Source organism: Lepidochelys olivacea (genome assembly GCF_965140295.1).
Source record: "Lepidochelys olivacea isolate rLepOli2 genome assembly, chromosome: 1".
Taxonomy (NCBI): domain Eukaryota; kingdom Metazoa; phylum Chordata; order Testudines; family Cheloniidae; genus Lepidochelys; species Lepidochelys olivacea.
In genome coordinates, this window is record NC_140411.1 from 106,349,492 (window position 1) to 106,362,963 (window position 13,472).

The following is a 13,472-nucleotide window of genomic DNA, read 5'->3' on the forward strand; positions in this document are numbered from 1 at the left end:
TGGGAATTGAGTACTCTTAATCCACTAGAGAATACAAAGACCAACCTCCCCTGGAGCTGTCTTATTTCTATTATAACTTTTTATTGTGTGTGAAAATATTTGATTTTTTTTTAATATCTAAAGAATATGGCAAAGACAATTAAAGTTTAAAGTCTGGCACAGGAGGAGCTTCAGCTGTGTTTGTATGGTTCACACAGATAAATCACTAAGCCCATTAGAATGCTTCTTTCTGGACTGTAGTATTAATACTAGTTTCAGAATTCAAAGGAAAATAAGGAAAATCTTTTAATGCCAGCCCATGATTAACTAATCATAACTAACTAGCAATTAATGCTACCAGTGAAGCTTTAATTCACTGGGTCTCAAACATTAAAAGCTGCACAGAATGTTGAGTCTTTATTCCAGAATTTACTTTTACAAATCACCTTGTGATAGGGTCTAAAGGAAATTATATACAAATAAAATGTGCTGTTTTTAGTTTTATTTGATGGAAATTCCTCTGAACTAGCTTATCCAAATCACTATTAGAATGTGGTGTTATTGATAGAAGATTGTCAGTCAAAACCTGTGGATCAAGCACCCTTGCAAAATTATTTAACTCCGTGAAGGCTAATGATACATTCAGTTACACCAGGGCAACCTTTGGCACGCAGCATGACAGGGAAAGCCGCTGGCAGGCTGGGACAGTTTGTTTACCTGCAGCGTCCGCAAGTTCAGCCAATCACAGCTCCTACTGGCTGCGGTTCGCCGTCCCAAGCCAATGGGGGTTGCGAGAAGCGGCACGGGCCGAGGGATGCGCTGGCTGCCACTTCCCTCAGCCCCCATTGGCCTGGGATGGCAAACTGCAGCCTGTGGGAGCTGCGCTCAGCTGAACCTCCTGACGCTGCAGGTAAACAAACCTTCCCGGCCCGCCAGTGGCTTTTGCTGATGGGCCGCGTGCCAAAGGTTGCCAATCCCTGAGTCATACCTATAGCAGAGCATATTTAAGGCATCACTCACTCACACAAGTGTAGTAAGAGAGTGTGTGTGTGGGTGAAGAGACCTATTTGCATCCCAGTCAATTCTGCGCCTATCCTGCCAACTGCTGAGCATCCTCAATCCCCAGTAAAGTGAATAGAAATTAAGAGAGACAAAGTGGGTGAGGTATTGGACCAGCTTCTGCTGGTGAGAAAGACAAGCTTTTGAGCTTACACAGCAGTGGCGGATTAATGCACAGGTCCACAGGGCCAGAGCCCAGGGGCCCTGGCCAATTTGGGGGCCCCCGCAGTAGCACCAGAACCTGGATAGAAGTGGGGGGTCCATCCGTGCTAGAGCTGTGGCCCCACCCCCTGCTTCTCCTCTCCCCCCTGAGTCCCCGCCCTTTGGTCAGCCCAGAAACTGGAGCTGGGAAGAGCCCCTGAGGGAGCCCCAGACCTTCCACCTGACCTGGGTATGGGGCCTGAGAGCAGTCACTGCTGATAGGACCCAAGGGGAGGAGTTCCAGTCCAGCCTGCTGCCCCCTTCCTGGGACCTGCAGACGTGCTCTGCTGGGAGAGGAGGCTCTGCCACAGCTGGGAGGCACCAGGGAACCCTGGGAAGGTCACAGACAGCAAGGAGTCGGGCAATCACTGCACTCCATCCGGGCTCACTCAGTGCCTGCCTCCAGCTCCCGCTGGCACGCCGCCCCCACTGGGTTCCTCCTGCTCCTAGTGGCAGCCTGCTCTGTGCCCACGGCAGCAACTACATGCAGCGCTGCTCCTCCTGTCACCTCTGGCCCGATTCTCGTATTTTGGGGTGGCAACACCTCCCTCCCTCCCCACCAAAACTATGCTCATGCCATTGCTGCTCTGCACCTGCCCAAAGGTACCATGCCCATGTTAAAAAGTGGGTGGGCATCGTTCTCCCACTTTTAAAAGTGGGGGCATTCCCCTCATCCCCCAGTTCTGGCACCCCTGGGCACCCACAGTGTGTGGGGTCCAAATGTTCTCTGTGCCCAGAGCCCCAGTACATTTTAATCTGCCTCTGTTACACAGAGCTCTTTGAAGGCTTGTCTCTCTCACCAACAGAAGTTGGCCCAATAAAATATATTGCCTGTCTAATATCCTGGGACCACCACGGCTACAATACTGCATGCAACAAAGGCTGTGAAGGTCATTCATCATCCAGCAAGGTGATTGTCCCTATGTCCAGCACAATGAAAACGAGCTGCTTGCACTATTTAAATATACCTAGAGAAAGATGGACTACAAACAGAACAGTATGAAACACTTGAGTCAAACGGCAAGAGTACCAGAGATCAGTTCCACTGAGACTTTCACTTTCATTTGCAATTTTCAGCCCGTTGCACACAAACGTTTGGCAAAATGAGCTGATATTTTTCTCAATAGCTAGGAAGTTAGTAGAGCTTGCCCCCTCCTGTTCCCTCACTACCCCCACAAAGGCCACTAGCCCCCCTGGGGAAGACATCTAAGGGATGGAGGAAGGTTCTGGGGCTTGCTGCTAACAAAAAGCCTGGCAGAATGGACTAGTAAGATGCTCCCCTTGGAGTATTAAAGTCTTTGAACATGAACCTCCATGTGAAGATATAGGGATTGGTTTGATTCCAGCTCCAGCAAATCAGATTACAGACTTCAGTTAATTAGTCCCTTCGGAAACAGAATCCTATTCTGTCATATTCTCACAGCACTTGATACAAATCAAATTTCTGTAATACAAGTTTCATTTTAATATTTAATGACCTTCTATTTAATTTAAAATATTTAAATGCTAGAAAAAAAAAGCTAAAGCACATAAACAAACATAAACAATAGTGTAAATTTAGAAAAAAGGACTTTAAAAAGTCTAAATCAACAATGTAGTTATTTTCTTAAACAGTCACATACCTTATCCAAAAACATCTAGGAACAAAGAATGTAGGTCATACTTACAGGATGGAGGACTCTATCCTGCAAAACAGCGACTCTAAAAATCACTCGGGGGTCATGTTGGATAATCAGCTGACCATGAGCTTCCAGTGTGATGCTATGGCCAAAAGGGCTAATGTGATCCTTCTATATATAAACAGGAGAATCTCAAGTAGGAGTAGGGAGGTTACATTACTTCTGAAAATGTCACTGGTGCAATTATTGCTGGAAAACGTATCCAGATCTGGTGTTCACAATTCAAGAGGGATGTTGAAATTTTGAGAGTGTTCAGAGAAGAGCCATGAGACTGATTAAAGGATTAGAAAACATGTCGGATAGTGACAGAACTCCTTGTGTCTGTCTGTTTAGCTTAACACAGAGAAGGTTAAGGGGTGACTTGATCAGAGTTTAAGTACCTACATGGAAACATAATTTTTGTAATGGGCTCTTCAGTTTAGCAGATAAAGGTATGATGTGATCCAATCCTCAGAATTTGAAGCTAGACGCATTTAGATTGGAAATAAGGTACACATTTTTTAAAAGTGAGCATAGTTAACCATTGGAAAAACTTACTGTGGGTTGTGCTGGGTTCTCCATCACTGTCAATTTTACAAAAAAAATCGAATCTTCATTTTAAGAGAGATGCTCTAATTCAAAGAGGAATTAATTCAAGGAACTCCAATGGTCTGTGTTATACAGATCAGACTAGTGGTCCTTCTGGTCTTATAATTTACTAATCTACTTATATGGTCCCCATTAGTGAGGTATTTGAGCATCTCACAATCTTTACTGTATTTATGCTTACAACAGCCCTGTCTAATAGGGAAGTACAGGGAGTCCTCGGACTTACGACGCCCGACTTATGTCGGACGCCACTTACAACACTTTTCAATTGACTGCCAGTTTCACCCCTACGACACTTGTTTTGCCCTTAGTTTGCTTGAAATCGCTTCCTGGTTGCATTGTACTGGTATGGAGCTGGAAGGGGTCACATCTGATTGGCTTCAAGACAGCAAGGTAGCTTGTTGCCGGGTAGGGTTGCCGCTTGTTTCTGATTGGCTCCTGGCCAATCTCTGTTCAGGTTTTCTGATTGGCTGAAGCTCAGCATGTGTGCCATTATCCCTGGTTTTCTGAGCTTGTGTTAGCAGCATTCTGAGCAGCATATGTGAGTTTATATGTTTATTTGAATGCTGTTTACAAAATACTGTGTACAGTAAATACATTGATGTTGCAACATTAGTCATCTATAATTCATTTAGTATAAAAATCTGGGTCATTGTGGTGAAAATAGCGTATCAAGCCTTGGTTCAGGAACCAATCCCCCCTTCATACCATTGATTCCTCTGTAAAAAGCGGTTTCGACTTACAATATTTCGACTTACAACACAATTCTGAGGAACGAATTGTGCCGTATGTCCAAGGACTCCCACAAAGTGGTCACACAGGAAGTCCATGGCAGAGTAGGTTTGGCAAAGCTTGAGCTCTCACCACTGGATCATCAATGTTTGCAGACAGCATGTGAAATAAACCATGACTGGTAGCTTGTGTGGGAAATGAATTGATTGCTCACAACTGACCTTGGTTTGGGGGAGAAGGAGGAGTTTTGTTTGCTTTTAAACAGAGGTACACATGCTCTAGTAATGAGAATGACAGCAGGTGCCATATCTTGACTTTACAGGTTCACACTAGTGTCAAGAGGACCCAATACTTTAAGTCTATAATATCTGTGTCTGGGGAATGTACCACAGAGTTCTGTTGGTGATCTTACACTGAATAACAAACACCCCCCCCCACTAAAACCTTGTCCTATATTGTTAAAGTCAGACTTCATAGACTGTATAGAAAACATTTACTTCATTTCAATGAGATTTCATAAATAACTGCTGCAGCTACCTCTCATACAGGTTACTTGATTTGAGACATTGCTATAAAGTACAGTTTGATTAGGATTAACATAAAACTGAGGCTAGACTGATAAAATCACGGCTCAAGATGCTGGAAATTATATAAATCTTTTCAAGAGTAAGGTAAACACATGCATGCAAATGGTTGGAATTAGTAATAATATCTATGGCTGTAGCAGAAAAGAACTCATTATACTGCTTACAGGAAATTATATACTGTGTGGTTTTCTTTAATTGTTCCTGACTTTTGACCTGTTATTATCAGAGTATAAGAGGAGAAAATAGCTTGTTTCAAAGGAAAGAAAGTACAAATACTAGTTAGATAAAATGGCAATATAAATATATTTTTTTAAAGAGGTCAATGTCAGGATTCCCATTCTTGGGTCTTAGCTCCTTAGGATAGGGCTTCAGCAACTTCCATCATTGTCAATTTTGACCCAGGAAGGTAGCTGAAGCACATCACTTCCAGAAAATGTAAGTGCTGCATCTGAACATTCCAGTCATTTCCTTATTGACAATCATCAATAAAGGAGCATCCAGTTTGCTATGCTTTTGCACTGTTCCAGCTCTTACTATGCCGGTGTCCTTTAAGCTGTACTATCTTTCCTTCCAGTTAGTTCAGTAATGGCTGACCAAATTGCAAAGCTATTGCTTCAATGCTGGCACATTTTTGTGTCACTTTGAAGCCTATCCTGGCCCTTTAGCACTCATTTCAGTTCCTCCCTCATTGCTTCTGCTCGTACTCTAGTATTTATTTTCCCATTTCTTGGCCCACCAGTGCCTCTGCAGTGTTTTTGCTGCCTACCTTTATTTCATTTTTAGGTTTCTTTTATCAGTGCAACAGCAACTGAATTCAGGTGTTCCGTTGCCACATTTCAGAATTTTTTTAAGTACTTTGAGGTCTGCTTTGAATTACAGTAAAGATAGAATTCCCAAACTCCTCCTCTTCATCCAAACTGTAATGATAGGGATGTGTCCAGCCTCAGATAGGGACCCAAATAATAAAGGATTTTACACATCTGTGGTCTCTCTAAGAACAGCAGGTGTATATACATGTTCTGGAGTTGAGGATGATCCTGAATGCACTGAAGTCCTTCAGCAACCTGATAATCCAAAAGGTAGCCCTGCTTCAAATTTACAAACGAGCAGGGAATCATCACCAGGTTACACCTCCTGTGAAAGGAAACCCTGCAGGTGTGGGAATAGGCTCTGTCCCACAAGACATGCCCAGTCCTCACATACTTGGCAAGAAAGGAGACCATTATCACAGATAGAGCTGATCTGAGGTAGTTCCCTCATAAATAGTCTCTGGATCAGGCAGTGGCTGATTAGATCTTCACTGGCACAGCAGGTGGATCTCTGTGACTGACCTGAACAAAAAGCTACCAAACGTACCCTCACAGCAGAGAAATTGGTGCATTAGTATAGGATACCTTCTCCATCCAACAAGAAAGGATACTCCTGTTTACATATATACCAGCCCCTCTAGTAGCAAAGGTCCTGGCAAACTCAAGAGGGGGAAAATGATTAGCCTAATAGCTCCACATTGGTGTAGACAGGTACTCTCTTGCAATTGTCTTGCATCAGGCCAAGAGCTTGGCCTCTACATCCACTGCACCGAACTCCATTCTAGACAGCCTGGTTCCTGATGGTTATTGTGTCTCTGAATAGGTGGCTCACCTTCTCCTGGCTAATTATAAGGCCCAAACAGACACTTTTTTTTCTTGCCCTGCACAAAAGCTACTTGACCACTGCAGCCATTTTGGCTTTTTTCATGAAGTTTTGTCTCTGATCTCTATCTCCTCGTACAGACTTGACTTTCTGGTCTGCTTGGACATTTAAGTAGTAGTCCTGTCTTCTCTCTTTAATTACATAATTTTAAAAACTCATCCTGTGCTCCTCGTTGGCATTGGCCTTATTATTGCTACTTATTGCAGTCTGACTTACTTTTCCTTTTGAGACGTTTGTCGAGTCAATTTTCTCTTCAAGTCTGAGAATCCCGGTGAATGGTAATTTTAGAGATGGGAAATTTGCTTATCTTCAAGAACTGCTCAGAAGATAATCATTTTCTCAGGATTCTCACCACTTTCAGAGTCTGGGGGTTAATTGTAAAGATGTGTCACAGCTTACACCTCAGTTTTAATTTTCTCATGTCTTTTGCTCATAATAAATCATTTGAAACTGGCTTATCCATCAAGCTTTTTCTCCTGTGCTCTCAAAAGAACTGACTGCAGTGTTTGAAGGGCAGCAATTATGCCCCTCCACGGGGTGGTAAACAATATTCATTAGGGGACCTGGCTCACATGCTCAAAATTCTTTAAGAGCTATAGCAGTCGCATTGCTCTCACATAAAGGAACTATGGCCCAAAAATGAGAATTCTGTCAGACAGATATCTCCAGAGAAGCGAGAATACAATCGGCAGTTTTTCATTACCCAAAGAATGTATTCTTTCCACCAAATTACTGCTGGGAATCTTGAAAGCAAACTAATGTTTTTATGTGTCAAATGTTCCCTTCTCAAAGACTAAATCCTGTATAAGCCTAATGTCAGGTAAGGTGTGTAGAGGATGGACATTACCCACACCTTTCAAAAGAAAAATAATCACTTTGTACAGGCTGAACAGATTTTTGTGACTGCAATTATATAATAAAAAGGGCAACAAACTATTTATGCTTTTTCTGGAAAAAAGCATGGCTGCTTCATATTTACGTGTATTATTTCACTTTGTCACTTTGTGACCTACTCTATTTATATACCTGAGATAGCACAAAAATATCTGTCCTAAACTCAGTGATAGCAGCTCTATCAATACTTGGACAACTCCTGTTTCCTTGACCCCTTCAATCTAGTTGTAGGCCTAGATATAATTCAGAGACCACACTCATCTCATTGGTCAATGATGTCTTTCTGACAATGGTGCAAGATTAAGTGTCCATGCTGACTCCTTTAGCATTAGTTGTGTTTAGTTTAGTTGTGACCACAGGGTAAGGTAAACTGTGGTAAGAATAAATGGAGTTGTATATTGCTTGTTTTCTTTCTGAGTAGGACCCAGATGATATTATTGGTAAGTTAATCATCTTCCTTCCTGGTTGTCTCTCATGCAGGTTTCAGTTCTAGCACCACTCCCTTTTCAAAATGTATATTCCACTATATGGCCTTGACTGGTCCATTGTAAGGAAGGTAATGACTAGCTTTTGGATTAGAAGGGGGACACTATTTCACCATTTCTACAGGAAGTCTACCTTTGCCATGGAATCTGCATTCAAAAGTCCCAGTGAACCCATGTTTCAGAATCAAACCCCAAACCAAGTGACATTTTCACTCTAGTCTACCATTGCTGCTACGAAATAACCCCTAGAAATACTGCCGACTGCAGTTGATATTAGCAAGAACATTGCCACAAGGTAGAGAGCAGATCCTCAGCTGCTGTAAATTAGCACAGCTCCATTGAAGTCTGGCCCATGGAATTCTGGGTGATATTCACATCTAAAAGCCAGCAGTGGATATTTCAGTGATTTTTCACCTGTAATTATTTTAGCTTTTGTTTTCCTTCCATCCTTTTCACTTCTGTGTCAGCCTTATATCACCTGCTATTAGAATAGGTTACTATTTTACTATTTTACTATGAAGTTAAGGTATTCACAGGAGTCATAGACACCATCTATCCATTCCATTTCCCTTCCAATGCAATGTTGTACCTTTTCCAGCTCTTTATCCAGCCTAGTTTTAAATGTCCTACACAATTTAGCCCCATCATCTTCCTTCACAGATAATTTGACTGTTTAATCAGATCTCACTGCCAGGAAGTTTTTTCTGACATTCAAACTAAGTTTCCCTTCTGAATTTTTCCCTGTACTCTTATATCAGTAAAACCACTCTAAATAATTATGCTCCATGCTAGGTGCAGACACCCTTCAAAGGCTTTCAGATGGTAATAACCCCTCTTTGAAAAGTTTAAAAGCAAATTATGTGTAGCTATCTTTAGTGGCGAGTCATTACTTAATCCTTCTAGCTCCTAATCCTCCCTCTCCTTCTCTTTTTTTTGGAATTCTCTCCACCTTATCAATATTTCTGTCATTCCAAAGTTCTCAGAGCTGAATGCAATAGTCTAGCAATGAGATGTAGGCTCTTAAATCATTTAGATGTTGCAATGCTGAGTACAGCAATGCTTAAATACCTGTACAAATATCTAGGCCCAAACTCTGATCCAAATTGCTTTCCACTATCACAAGAGCTTTTTATGGTTGCACTGTTTTGCAGGACTCTTCTTTCCATTGTATGTCCGTAGCCTAGGTTATAAATTCCCAGGTGTATTAACTTGAATTTTTCCAAGCTGATTATCATTTAAGGTGTAATTAACCATAATAACAGTTTACCTAGGGATGTGGTGGAGACTTCATCAGTTGAAGTCTTTAAATCAAGATTGGAAGTCTTTCCACAAAATACACTCTGGTTGAGGCAGAAGTTAAGGTTTTGATGCAGGAATTACTTTTTAAAAAAATTCTATGTCCTGTGTTACGCAGAAAGTCAGATTCCATGATGGTAACAACCTTAAAAACCTGTGGAACTATGAATCTTGTTATTTTTTGTACATATCTCTCTGTCTCTTTCTGTATTATTTATCTTTCCTCAGAGCTCTTATGTATTATATTTAGTACTATCCATTAAGTTCATTTACATGCTGTGTACTCAATTCAATGCATTGCCATTTATCGCTACTCTTTGCGGTCCTTCAGTAAGTTTTCATTCTATGTGACAGTGCTCCTATTCATGTCAATTTGAATTTTTTTTAGTAGAATTTCATTTGAAATATCAAATGCTTTCATAAAATCCGGATAGATTTGTTCCCCTCATCTGTTCCCCTCATCAACTTGCTTTGCCTATCTAAAACAAAGCAGTCAAGTTTGTCTTGAATGATTTGTTCTTTAAAATCCATTTAAAATGTTACCCATGGATCATCAAGTGAGAGGTGCAAAAGGGTATTTAAGCATTGTCTCTCCATAAACTAAAGCCTTTTAAAAAAGTAATAGAAGATGTACCTCACACTAAATTTGTAAACCTGGAAGCGCATGTAGAGATATTTACTCCTTATTCTCTTTACTTCCTCTCACCAATGCAGACACACATCTTTGTTATAGTACTGGGATATCTATTGATGGGTGATTATATAAAAAGATAAGACTAAGGATAGATATGAAGAATGCTACTTGTTGAGAATCACCTTTGGGAAATTTAGAGACTTCAGTGCTATGAATATGCTGAAGACACACAGCTCTAAGCCTCTTGCACCTGATCCAGAAATTTGACTTCTGTGCAGGAATAAATGAATTGGTCCTTGTCACCCTCTACTAAACTGCTCAGGTATGAACTATTATGTACAGGTAGGTGAATGAGTGACTTTTGAGTTCAGTTTACTGGTAGTTCCCACAAATACTGGTTTTGGTTTGTGTCAAACCCAACAACTGTCTAATTATTTTCAAATTTTTGATTAAGTGAAAAGGTTAAAAAACTGTTTGGGGTCAAAGGAAAGATCTTGTTTTATTTCTGGGCATTTTAAACCTATTTAATAAAAGCAAAGGAAATGAAGAGCTAAATTTACAACCTGGAGTAGGAGAAGTGGGTGGTTGTGCTGGTGTCCTCTCTTTTACCCGAAAGCCCTGTGGTTAGGGTTCTCACCTGGGATGTGGGAGACACAGCCTTGCATCTCTGCTCTGAAGTAAGGACTTGAAGCCAGGTCTCTTCCCTCCTAAGTGAGTGCTCTGACCACCTGGCAGGAGGCTATTCAAGGGTAGGTCTTTCTCAGTCTGTCCTGTTGAAGCTGTTACGCTTTGTATAAAATACCTGAATAGTCACTGGGCCCAAGAGAGTAAGAGAATGACTGACTCTACAGCCTGGTGTTTAGGGCACTTACCTGGGATGTGGGAGACCCAAGTCCCTTCTCCACTGAATATTTATACAAAGTGGAACTGCTGAAACAGGAGAGACTGGGGTGTTAGAAACCTGAAATGTTGCCACGACTCTGAAATGGTTCAGTGTACTGTTACACTCCCAGAAATGCCAATGAGTAGAGTCAATTAAGTCACAATAATTTACTGGAAGAAGTTAAAAGGAGGGACTAAGACTTGAGCACCTCAGCATCCCATATGTTTACTTGATTTAATTAGCATCTTCCTTGGCCCCAGCACCAATCAGAGGCTTTTGATTTTACCTACAATAATAATATCTGCTTCTCATTGTATCAAACTCTTTTTTGTAGGGAGAAGAGGGGAGAAAAACCACAATGCAATTGGACAGAATACAAACCAAAAGACTATCACTGACTTACAAAAAAGTTGGCATGCTTTAGTTCTACTAGCTAGGAATTGGCAAGAATAAAAAAAATACATGCTTCATGAAAACCTAGGAGACCCTCTGTGACAGGGTATACCAACCTTGAAGTCCTGAGGTGAGGTTAAGGGAACACAGGAAGTCACACCCTGTTGCCTCTACTAGGCATGCTCCCAGTGGAGGAAACATTCAAAAGGGAGCAGCTCAGCTCAGTCTAGGTGGACTGAATAGGAGGGCAGTTGGGTGCAACCGCCTGCTGCAGAGAAGCTGCTAGGGCTACAAGCAGCTGGGACTGGGCCTCACAGTCAAGCCGCTGCAGGCCCTTCAACCAAGGGTGATGGGGAAGGTTCTCCAGAGATTGACCTGAGACAATGCCAAGAAGGATCCCAAAACCAACCTGTGGCACTGATTGTGGAACAGAATCAGGGGAAGGAAGTGATCCAGGGAAATGGAGTAAAGGTGCCAGTCCTTAAACCATGTATATGGACTATTGTTCTGAAAAGAACCTGAAGACTATTGTTCTGAAGAGAATTCCACTCCCTCAGACTGTAACCACTAGGCAAGGTAGCCCTTGAATCTTGCCACTCGGTGATAGTCTTGAGTACTCCCACTAGATGGTACTGTCAGCCTTGGACACACAAACACCTCACACTTTCTGATATACCTATTCTGAAATATTTTGCATTTGTTTTATATAATAAATTTACATATTTATTTCATTATCATCTAGGAGAGGACATTGCCTTTCCTGAAATATGAGACATTTTATATGTTTATAAATTGTCATAAATCATGACTTGCCATGAGTCACCACAAGTTACAGCTTTTCTGTAATCCACAGAGAAATGAGACGATATTTCATGTTTTGGCTTAAGTTAAATTTTTCTTAAGTAAAATAATTGAACTCTAGCATTTAAAACTAGTCTTGCATCTTCTAACTCATAGCTGTGTATGATCACTCGCATAATGTCTGTCAGTTATTTACTCTGCTCTGGTTATGTCATTCTGATCTCTCAGCATAATCCCTTAACTCCCCTGGCCTTTCTCATTTCTCCCTGCCTTGTTTGCTTAGCTCCCCTGACTGCCTTTCTTAGATTTACCAGTCGTGTATCTAATCTCTCCCTGCAGGGCCTATCCTTTCCTCAGGCTGCATTGTTCAACATCACACGAAAAATACCCAAATTAACTACTAAACTGCATTTTCACAGAGTATATAAAAATATTTATAGCACCGCATATAAAATAAAAATCTGTTTGGAGATGGGGTTAAGTGTTTAACACTCTGCTCAGACTAGAGAAAATTGAGTTTTTCATATTAATTTTTCAGCCCAAATTGTACTTATTTCAAAAAGTCTATAAACCAGAGTTGGCATAGTCTCAGATAAAGAAGAAGGTACTGTGTTGTACATTGTAAGTTACAACAAGCTGAAGGATATTAAACCAGGTGAATATTTACCTTGGGCTTGATCCTGCTTCAACTGATATCAAGGACAAAACTCCCATTGACTGCAATGGTGCAGGATCAGAACCCCTGTTTATTTTAAACATTTAACACAATGGAAAAATATTTACTACTAAAAATTCAGGGGCCCATTCCTTGCCCCAGTTTGCAGCATTCAGGAAATGTAAAGGGAGTGGAGACTGACTGCAAGCACCTAGTTTGGGATTCTCCCTATACTGGCATAGAGGCACTCTAGCTGACTCCTATATTTGCCCCCAGAAAAAGAGACATTGTGGGATAAAGAGGAACTGTGGAAACTGCAGTGAATCTGAGCCTCAGCATTTTAATAGGTGTTATATTTAAAAAAAAAATACCAAAGTGTAAGTTTTTACAAAATATTTGGTTGGTAATTTTTTTATATAGAACTAGAGAGAGAGAGAGAAAAAAATAATCATCAGTTCCAGCAATGACTTCTGAAATGAAAATAATTTAGATCTCAAAATATACAGTAATTATTTCGCTTTGTCCCCTTTTCTATTAACGTTTTTAGTGCTAAACCATTTCAAACAAAACAAAGACACTTGTGTGTGTGTGCACATGTAAATATTATGAAAGGGGTATAATTTTCAAAAGTGCCTAAGGGCCAGATTCACAAGGGGACTTAGATATTGGAACTCCTAACTGCTGCCCAGTGGAATTCTCAGTATCAAGTTAGGTGTCCAAGCTCTGCATGGGGAGAGACAGGTACCTAAAAAAGGGATTTTCAAAAGCCAGCAAGATGAGCAAGTCACCAAAACCAGCCAGGTGTGAAATGCAGAGGAAAGGGGTGAGGCTTTGAGTCCAGCTCGCCAAAGTTACTTTGGGATGGGAGATAGTCCTGCTGATCTGGGCTTTAGACTCTGGCTTTAGACACTGGA